General features: G+C 39.7%; 1 pseudogene; it reads left to right on the top strand.

Moving 5' to 3' along the window:
- The first annotated feature begins 284 nt into the window (after positions 1-284).
- Positions 285-8,480, top strand: part of LOC103600867 — a 30,628-nt pseudogene continuing 22,432 nt past the window's right edge.

Genomic DNA, 8,480 nt, shown 5'->3' with positions numbered 1-8,480 from the left:
GGTGGAAGGAGGGTGTAAGAGGATAGCAGCTTTCACACCAAACAGGCTAGTTTAGGGTTTATAGCATTAATTATTAAAGCTTACCTAACAGAGCTCAGTACAAATACTAAAATATTCTAAATTTAACCTGGATTTAAACCTTGCTTGTGTTTTTCTAAAGATAAGTAATTTTTTTATTGCCAGAAATTGGGATGCTTACCAAAAGACCTGGAAAAAATCCAGCCTCTCAAAACTCCCCTTGAATTTTCAAGTGGGTAATCCATTATTCTGCTCCTGTCCTGAGCATGGTTCCCGTGGACACCGAGCTGTTGGTGGCTGAACTCTCCCACAAAGGTGACCCTGCTGGAGAAGTGAAGTCATCGGGTAGGTCGGCTTTCTGAGTGTGCCCTTGGGTCTGAAGGTGAGGGCAGGTGGAAGGAGGGTGGAAGAGGATAGCAGCTTTCACACCAAACAGGCTAGTTTAGGGTTTATAGCATTAATTATTAAAGCTTACCTAACAGAGCTCAGTACAAATACTAAAATATTCTAAATTTAACCTGGATTTAAACCTTGCTTGTGTTTTTCTAAAGATAAGTAATTTTTTTATTGCCAGAAATTGGGATGCTTACCAAAAGACCTGGAAAAAATCCAGCCTCTCAAAACTCCCCTTGAATTTTCAAGTGGGTAATCCATTATTCTGCTCCTGTCCTGAGCCATGGTTCCCGTGGACACCCAGCTGTTGGTGGCTGAACTCTCCCACAAAGGTGACCCTGCTGGAGAAGTGAAGTCATCGTCACAGAGCACTCTTGAGAACTCACCTTGGGATGAAAAGGGACATCAGTTCTCTTCATAAGGACTCTCCGACTGGAGATGAAAGTGCTTTAGGGACATGGGGCCAAACCATATGAACTAAGAGCAGGAAAAAAGTACTTGTGAAGAGTATTTGAGTTGCCAACACCCTGAGATGTAACTTAAGAACGATCTGTAACTGACCATAGTGAAATCTTGTCTTGACATTTTCCTGGAAGTTGGAAGCAGGTATTGAAAAAAAGAATGTTTAGACTGAGGAGTAGCAGCAAATTAACTGAAATATTGCTCATTATTATATATATCCTTATTATATTTAATATACTGTATTATTGCTTGTGAGGCCAAGAGTATGGGCTTGGAAGTTCAGGAAGTTCAAATTCTGACTCCAACATTTAGTAACTGTGTGACCTCAGGCTAATTTCTAAGCCTCCCCATATATATATTTTTTAAATCTGTAAAATGGAGATAATACTACTTACCTTTACTACATGGTAGTACAGAGTAAATAAGATAATATATTTACATATCTTGGCATAGTGTCTGATACAGAGGAACAGTCCAGTAAATGGTGACTACTATTTTAGATAGCATAATGGAACTTCAACTATTATAAATAACTTACACTTGCAAAATCTGAATAAAAGATTGCTTCACTTACTTATCTCAACAACCAGAAACACCTTCTCAAGGGGAGAGAGGTAGATTTTTAGAACTCTTCTCAGTGTAGTTTGCATATCTTGGGGGTATTTTAAAAGGTGCTAAGCATTTTTTTTTTTTTTAGCACTTTATGGTATCCTTCTGGTTCATAGGATTTTGGTAGCTTATTTGCCACTTACATAAGAAGCTGTGTTTTCTTGAAGTCTCACTTTGCCGGAAATAGTGGGAATATTTACCAAGTATTTTTCAGAAGTAAATTAAGCAGTAAGAAATTCAGTCAAGTTTCTGGGGATGCGTATAAAAGGGCGACAGCATAAATAAGGGGTCTCAGTGTAATATGCAACATCACCAAAAATGACAGTGTACTCCTTCCCCAGTGGCATAGAAGTTGCCAGAACAGGCTCCTCTGACTATTGCAATCACAGTGATTAGACCAGCTCAGGCTGTCAGTAGCCTGGGGCGAGGTGGGGGTGGAGGGGGCAGGCGGGGGCACTCCGTAGGACAGCCCACCCTAGATTGGCCTCTGTTTCTTATTTATGGTGAAGAAGGTAGTGTTTCCCTCAGTGAGTGGGAAATTCATCTGCAGATTTCAAGGGGAAAGCTGGAGGCCAAAGCTTAAGTGAGAAAATCTGAAACCTTTCAGTTAAACATTGTGAAGTGGTAATATGAAAATGACGCTCTTGAGTCCTATTTCCCATCAGTGAGGTGCTTGAGAATAATGGGTCTGATTAAGACAAAAAAAAAAAAAAATGTGCCAGAGAACAAGTGTAAGTCTTGCTTTGTGGTCTCTTCCCTCACTGCAAAAATTTTCTTAGTATTAAGAGCGATGAAGGGGTGATGCAAAATTCTGTATTTATGAATAGTGTAAATCACATTTTACTGATTGAATTCTAAAACAGGGGTGATTAGCAAATTATGGACTAAAATGCTTCGTTAGAGTGAAGCCTTGCCAGCTGCTGCAGTTGGTGTCATAATATATTCCTGGGTAGAATGATGGCACACGGGTGCCAGGAATGTCCCTGTTAATCGGATGTGATGGGATCCTGGTCAACCATGCAGGCTTGGTGGCCTGGGACTGTGCGTTACAGGTGATAGGTTCAGGCTCAGTGTTTCTCTGTCTCGTGTACTACAACAACCCCTTCTAAACGTGAATAAAAATTCTCCACAGATTTTTACATTTACTTAATTATTTTTAGTATAATATTATCTCAAAATGCACAAAAATAAAACCAGGTGAAAATTCCTCATATTTATAGTTCTTATAAGCCAAAGGCTTGTTTTTCAGATTACATTTGAACTATAGAGCCAGTGATATTTAAGTTGACAATACTAATTTAATGAGATGGATGATGTTATTTTGCTTAATGCAATAACTGATTACAATGTAAACAGGGTGCTAATGGCCACAGGGCAGGTTCTTTTGATTTTGGTGCATTTATAAAACTGCCGTTCTCAAATTTTCATTATTTGAACTATTGTTACCTTCATTAATACAGCGGTAATGTATCAGTCACATACTATGGCCGATTCTATTCCTTTCTCATTTGCTAGGGACTTTTGGGAAATGCTGTGCCGTGCCAATTTGATCACAAACACAAAGCAAACATGAGCGAAATCATGAGGCGGTGCTCAGTTCTAAAGTGGTCAGGTTCCTCTTACTGAAGCTGTTCTATGGTAACCCATACCACGTGTGGCTATTGAGCACTTCAAGTCAACCCAGGGACAACCCAGGGACAGAATTTGTAATAGCTGGTGGCTACTGTGCGGGATAGTGAAGAATCCTAGTTCATGCATTAATCATGTTTTTTTAGACTATCACTGAAATGAAATCACTAGCTGTGTGACTAGGGCAATGTATTCAACCTTTCTCACCTTCCCGCTATAACAGTTAATCACTTACCACAGTGCCTGGACAGGAACAGCACACAACCCCTTGTGCTCTGGGTGGGTGATAGGCCAGGGGAGGGTCTGCCCCTTCCATAGTTTCCATCATTGGTTTTTCTAGCCACCGTTAGGTGTGCTTATTCTTTGAAATACACAATTGACATGTTCTCCATCTTATGTGAAGTGTCAGTAAAGGCATATTTAGATAATGTTGCTATATTTATTCATCTGTAATGGCAAACTAAGTACAAACAGTGTGCTTACTGTGCAAATGTAGCTTCAATTAGTCACCAGCCACCCAGCCTTCTGCCTTCCAATTAGATCGTGCACGTCCCTCCCTCCACCCCACTCGCCCCACTGTGCTGCCAGCGATCTGGAATAACTGTCACAGATGCATCAAACAGACAAGGTGTTGAGGACCTCATTTTAATTTCTCTGGAAAACAGAAGCCTAAGCCCCATTCAGGTTGTAGTGGAACATTATGAAATAGGTCATGTCACACTATTGCCTCTGCTGCTGCTCCTGCGGGGGTGCTCTTCCATTCTCCATGCCCAGTTTACAACCCCATTGTGTGCCTGACAAACCACTCTGCATCGTTTTCCAGAATCTGCTCAAGCTTCAACTCACCTATAGAATCTTTACTGACCTTTCCAGATAAAATTGATCTCTTCTATCCCTGCCCTCACCCTGTACCTTACACAGACTTTCATCATGGCAACCATAATTTTTCACATTTATTCTCACCTTGTGTTATGAGTTGAATTGTGTCCCCACCCCCAAAAAAGATATATTGAAATCCTAACTCTCAGTAGGTGACCTTATTAGCAAATAGTGTCTTTGCAGATGTAATTAGTTGAGATGAGGTAGGCCCATAGTCCAATATGACTGGTGTCCTTAAAGAGACAGAGACAAACACACAAGGGGAGAGTGCCATGTGACAGTGGAGGCAGAAATTGACAAGTTGCAGCTGCAAGTCAAGGAATGCCAAGGATGGCAGGCAAAACAGCCAGAAGCTAGGAAGAATTCTTACCTACAAGTTTCAGAGGGAGCATGGCCATGCTGACACCTTGATTTCAGACTTCTAGCCTCCTGAATTCTGAGACAATAAATTCCTGGGGGTTTTTTTTGTCCTTTTTGAGACCGGCCGCACTGCGCTCAGCCAGTGAGCGCTGTGAGCACACCGGTCATCCCCATATAGGATCCGAACCCGCGTTGGGAGCGCTGCTGCGCTCCCAGCGCCGCACTCTCCCATGTGCGCCACGGGCTGGGCCCAATTCCTGGTTTTTTTGTTTTTTTTTTCCTTTTTGTCTTTTTCACTGACTTGTATGTGAATAGGGGGGTGTGGGTGTAATAAATTCCAAGCAAATATAGCATATGAAACTTATACAATTAGGTGCTCTATACAGGGAATTTTTGAACTGTGTCCAGCTACCCAAACTGGAGAGAAGTGATAACTGAGAAATGGATAGAGACCTATTATGAAGTCCAGAAGGAAAAATGCTATTCAAATGTTTATGAGAAAAGTGCTGCCTGCAGTTTTATTCCTTCTGGAAAGTATTGTGGAAAGTCTTAGACGTTTCCAAGAGGTCTCTTATGTGTCAAGTACATGCCTGCCATGTGATCCTATCACCTAGGCCTCAACTGATTGGGTCAAGGCTGGACACCTGATCCAAAGTCTATGGAATGGCCTGGTACAAGGGTTCTGCCCAGCAGGAGTGAATACTGGCCACACCAACCGCATGCTCTCTAGGGGAGTTTAAACTAGACCTGTACAGAGACAGTCAGCAAATCTATGTATCAAGATTAGCAGAAGCACAAGCAGAGAGTAGTTGTCACCACAATGACAGGGCAATTGTTACCGAAGAGATAAGTAGAAAACCTGTTGGCAAAAGTAACACTATGTCCTGAGTGATGTTGACATTTCCAGAGGTCTGACTGTGCCATTGGGGCTGTGTCACTAACCATGGCTCAGTTTGTTCCGTTTTCGTGTTACTGATCCAGGATGGGTTTAGTTCATGGTCAGCTCAGTTGTCCTGTTTCATCACTGCAACCATGCTCTTCCATCTTCTGTTCCTTTATCTGTTTGTCCTTTATCTGCACCTGCCTTGCAAACTCTAACCCTCAACCAACCCGGCCCTGTGCTTCCCTGCTCCTACGTGTGGGCATTTTAGGGCTGCAGGAAAATATATTACCTGGCCACGTATTGGTGGCACTATAAATCCATGGTTTCCCACCTTAGCTAGATCTGCTTGTCTCTGTGGAAGCTCCTTTATGTGTCCATATTTGACTCCCTCTTCTATTTCTCACAGTTGGTATGGTAAAGCTTCAGCACTTCCCAGGCTTCCATCCCATGGGTCACTTTGCTCCTACCTCGGAGAAAATAGAGGTATCAGGCTTCAATTTCCAGACTCCCCCCAACAACTTATATAAACCTACACCCTTTCTTTCCTGCTTTCCTGTTTCCTAAGGAAGAGATAAATCTTCTGTTCACAGCTAATCCCTCTGACTATGCTCCAAATTCCAAGATCTTCTATTCTTGATTCCAACCTGTTCCTATGCAATTATTCCCTCTCATTCCTTTTTTCTTTTTTCCACTTTTTAAAAAAATTTATTTTTTATTTATTTTATTTTTTATTGAAATATAATTGATTGTACATATCTGTGGGGTATGCTTTGAATATTAATATCTGTGTGCAATATGTGATGCTCAAATCAGGATAATTAGTATATTTAACATTACACAATGTAATCATTTTTTGTGGCTCTTTACCAATTTCTCACTAACCCCCGCCCTTTCCCATCTCTGGTAACCTCAGTTCTGTTCTCCCATTTTGAAAGTTCAATGTATTATTGTGATTGTTGTATCTTTCTTTCCTTTTTCAAAAATTTTGTTTCTTTATTTTCTTTTTTCTAGCTCCCACTTACGAGTGAGGACATGTGGTATTTCTCTTTCTTATTGGCTTACTTCACTTAACATAATTTTTTCTAAGTTCATCGATGTTGCTGCGAATGGTTTCATTGTTTTTTTATGGCTGAGTAGTATTCCATTGTCTATATATACCAGATTTTCCTTATCCAGTTGTCCACTGATGGACATTTAGGTAAGTTCCAATTCTTGGTTGTTGTCAAATGATGAACATGGGAGTATAGGTATCTCTTCAACATGATGATTTCCATTTCTTTGCATATATACCCAGCATCGGGTTTGCTGGGTCATATGGCAGTTCTATTAGCAGCTGAGAAACCTCCATACTGTTTTCCATAATGGCTGCACTAATGTACAGTCCCACCAACAGTGAATTAGGGTTCTCTGCATCCTCGCCAGCATTTGTTATTGCCTGCCTTTTTTGGTAATAGCCAATCTAACTGGGGTGAGATGATAACTCAAAGTAGTTTTGATTTGCATTTTCCTGATGCTTAGCAATGCTGAGCATTTTATCATGTGTCTGTTGGCCATTTGTATATCTTCCTTTCAGAAATGCCTATTCAGCTCCTTTGCCTGTTTTTTAATTGGGTTACTTGTTTTTTTTTTACTATTAAGTTGTTTGAGTTCCTTGTATATTCTGGATATTAATCCTTGGTCAGATGCATGGTTTGCATATATTTTATCCCATTCTCTAGGTTGTCTTTTTGCTCTGTTAATTATTCCTTTTGCTGTGCAGAAGCTTTTTATTTTGATATAATCACATTTGTTTATGTTTTGTTGCTGTTGTCAGTGCTTTTGGGGTCTTATTCATAAAGTCTTTGCCCAGTCCTACATCCTGAAGTGTTTCCCTATGTTTTCTTTTAGGAGTTTTATAGTTTCAGGCCTTATATTTAAGACTTTAATCCATTTTCAGTTGACTTTGGTATATGACGAGAGGTACAGGTCTAGTTTCATTCTTCTACACATGGATATCCAGTTTTCCCAGCACCATTTATTGAAGAGACTGTCTTTACCCCATTGTTTGTTCTTGGTGCCTTTGTTGAAGATCAGTTTGCTGTAAGTATGTGGGTTGATTTCTGGGTTCTCTATTCTGGTCCATTGGTCTGAGTGTCTGTTTCTATGCCAGTACCATGCTGTTTGGTTACTATAGCTTTGTAGTATAATTTTAGGTCGTAATGTAATGTGTCCAGTTTTATATTTTTTGTTCAGGATTGCTTTGGCTATTCAGGGTCTTTTATTGTTACATTTGAAGGTTAGGATTGTTTTTTCTATTTCTGTGAAGAATGTCATTGGCATTTTGATGGAGATTGCATTGAATCTGTAGATCATTTTGGGTAGTATGGACATTTTCACAATGTTGATTCTTCCAATCCAAGAGCATGGAATGTCTTTCCATCTTTTTGTGTCCTCTTTAATTTCTTTCAGCAGTGATTTGTAGTTCTCATTGTAGAGATCTTTCACCTCCTTGGTTAAATTGATTCCTAGTTTTTTTTTGTTTTGTTTTGTTTCATTTTTGGTGACTATTGTAAATGGGCTTACTTTCTTGATTTCTTTTCCTGCTAGTTTGTTGTTGGAGTATAAAAATGCTACTGTCTCCTGCAACTTTACTGAAATCATTTATCAGCTCTAACAATTTTTTGGTTGAATCTTTAGGATTTTCTCTATATAGGATCATGTTATCTGCAAACAGGGACAGTTTGACTTTGTCTTTTCCAATCTGGATGCCCTTTATTTCTTTCTCTTGCCTGATTGTTCTGGCTAGTACTTCCAATACTATGTTAAATAGGAGGGTGAGAGTGAGCGTCCTTGTCTTGCTCCTGTTCTTAAGGAAAAGGCTTTCAGCTTTTCCCCATTCAGGATGATATTGGCAGTGGATTTGTTGTATACAGCTTTTACTGTGATGAGATATTTTCCTTCTATACCAAATTTGCTGAGAGTCTTTATCATGAAGCAATGTTGAATTTTATCAAATGCTTTTTCTGCATCTATTAAGATAATTATATAGTTTTTGTCCTTGATTTTGTTGATGTGGTGTTTCACATTTATTGACTCGTATATGTTGAACCATCCTTGCATCCCTGGGATGAATCCCACTTATTCATGCTGCATAATTTTTTTAATGTGCTGTTGTATTCTGTTTGCTAATATTTTGTTGAGGATTTTTGTGTTTATGTTTATCAAAGATATTGGCCTGTAGTTTTCTCTTTTTTTGTTGTATCTTTGC

Source organism: Galeopterus variegatus, unplaced genomic scaffold (genome assembly GCF_000696425.1).
Source record: "Galeopterus variegatus unplaced genomic scaffold, G_variegatus-3.0.2 Scaffold3489, whole genome shotgun sequence".
In the NCBI taxonomy this organism is placed as follows: Eukaryota; Metazoa; Chordata; class Mammalia; order Dermoptera; family Cynocephalidae; genus Galeopterus; species Galeopterus variegatus.
This window is presented reverse-complemented; position numbering and strand designations above follow the sequence as displayed.